This window comes from Mesoplodon mirus, assembly GCF_964341445.2.
Source record: "Mesoplodon mirus genome assembly, chromosome: 8".
NCBI classification, from domain to species: domain Eukaryota; kingdom Metazoa; phylum Chordata; class Mammalia; order Artiodactyla; family Ziphiidae; genus Mesoplodon; species Mesoplodon mirus.
In genome coordinates this window covers 41,050,254-41,052,543 of record NC_138984.1, presented here as the reverse complement: position 1 = coordinate 41,052,543, position 2,290 = coordinate 41,050,254, and the positions used below count along the sequence as shown (strand labels likewise).

At 39.4% G+C, this 2,290-nt stretch overlaps 1 pseudogene across 1 annotated transcript; it reads left to right on the top strand.

Annotated features, from left to right (window-relative positions):
• Positions 1-553: 553 nt before the first annotated feature.
• LOC309809353 (zinc finger protein 148-like) lies at positions 554-1,382 on the top strand (annotated as a pseudogene). Its single transcript has one exon. The product of its transcript is annotated as a zinc finger protein 148-like (transcript).
• The last annotated feature ends 908 nt before the right edge of the window (positions 1,383-2,290 follow it).

The window sequence follows — 2,290 nt, the reverse complement described above, 5'->3', positions numbered from 1 at the left end:
TCCTAGGGCATATTATCCCAAGAACATGTGGATTATTGAGATTTAAGGTATCATCTAATGTACTGCATTACACTAATGAATTAAAGAAACAAAAACAACTTGTAATTTTATTGGTAGATGAAGGAAAATACTTGATAAACAAACAGCTAACATATATTAACGGGGGAGAAGAGGAGAACGGCGCAGGGGTGGGAGCTGTTGATGAAGCTACCACAGCAAAAGTTCTCCCCCCTCCCCCCTCCCCCCTTCCCCTTCTCTTAAGGCCCCTAGAAACGTTGAAGCTGCCACCACCTGCAGTCGGTGACCTCGGCACCCACTGGCAGATAGAGGGAGGACTCAAGCTTGGAAATTCGGCCAAGTGATCTGGCATGATGAGCATTTGCCTGACCTATTTTGTAGAAGAACTGGACGGCATACGTGATTGAGGTGGTATTGAGGGTCTCTGAAGCCTATGAAAGGTAGAAACTCAACCATGATTTCTTTTTCAACTCTACAGCGTTCCCTTCCTTGAAGCCTTCATTTTTACATTAGTCTCAGGCAGTTATACTTAAGCATGAACATTGACGACAAACTGGAAGGATTATTTAAATGTGGCAGCATAGTTGAAATGCAGTCTTCCAGGGCAATGGTTGTAATGGGTGGAGTGTCTGGCCAGTCTACCGTGTCTGGAGAGCTGTGGGAGTCAGTGCTTCAAGACTGGAGTATGCCTCACCAGGAGATCCTTGCTGCAGATGAAGTGTTAACAAGCAAGTGAAATGAGACAACAGGATATGATATCACATGATGAACTCATGGTCCATGAGGAGACAGTGAAAAATGATGAAGAGCAGATGGAAACACATGAAAGACTCCCTCAAGGACTACAGTATGCACTTAATGTCTCTATAAGTGTAAAGCAGAAATTACTTCTACCGATGTATCTGAGCAACTGATGAGAGACAAAAAACAAATCAGAGAGCCAGGACTTACAGAAAAAGAAGAAATGGAAACAATGTTCTCCTGCAAAAATCCTTACAATAAATGAAGATGGATCACTTGGTTGGAAACACCCTAAATCTCATGTTTGTGAGCACTGCAATGCTGCCTTTAGAATGAACTATCACTTACAGAGATATGTCTTCATTCATACAGGTGAAAAACCATTTCAATGTGACACGCATTTCATACAGAAGTACCTGCTACAGAGACATGAGAAGATTCATACTGGTGACAAATCATTTCGCTGTGATGAATGTGGTATGAGATTCATTCAAAAATATTATATGGAAAGGCATGAGAGATCTCATAGTGGAGAAAAACCTTACCAGTGTGAATACTGTTTACAGGTGATGAGACAAACCATGCTTCTGCCACATCAACACAGGACCTTTTGGATCAAGTGACTTCTCAGAAGAAAGCTGAGGCTCAGCCTGTCCACCAAGCTTACCAAATGAGCTCTTTCCCGTGCTCCATATCATGGATCCAGAGCTGGAATAGCTCCTCAGTTTAGCACTGCCAATGGACAGATGAACCTTCGGGGACCAGGGACAAGTGTTGAACTTCCAGAATTTCCCTTGGTGGATGTAAATGGTAATAGAGCTAGGATGACATCCTCACCTGATGCCACAACTGGCCAGACTTTTGGCTAAAATAATTGTGTAAATAATACTGGCCCTTTAGAACAGATTAATCAAGAGTGGGGTTACTCTGTAAAATGGAGTGCTGTATGGATTTAAGAGCAATGAGTTAAAACAAGTTAAGCTGATATGAATAGCAAGATAATCCAATAATTGCATTTTGTTTGATTAGTCAGCATTCTTTGAACTGCCTTACATGTTGTCACCTTTATAGAAGCAATGTATTATTTGTTTTAGATCAGAAACGTGCTATTCCGCCTACACCAAACTTAAAAGGAAAAAAAAAAAAAAGACTTATTGTTTCCTAAGTGGTAACACTGTACATTCTTAGGAGATTAGTAATTGTGTGAAATTTACTCATACTGTTGCTAAGTTTTTCAGCATAGTCATGGCACGTCAGCAGGGAATATGAGTATACTTTATAGACAGAGTGAACTTAAAAGTTAAAATGTCAAGAGATTATGGCTTAAATAAATTAGTGTGTCTTATGGGGGAAAAAAGGAAACCACCTTTTAAAAAGAATGATATGCCATAGACCCTTGATTTTCATTTTGTATTATATTGACATGGTTGTTGTTTTTTTTTGAGAAAAAGGTAATAAAAATCTGATAGTCTAAGGAAAAAAATATATATTGAGTATTTACTGTGAATCAGGTAATGTTCTAACTTTACAT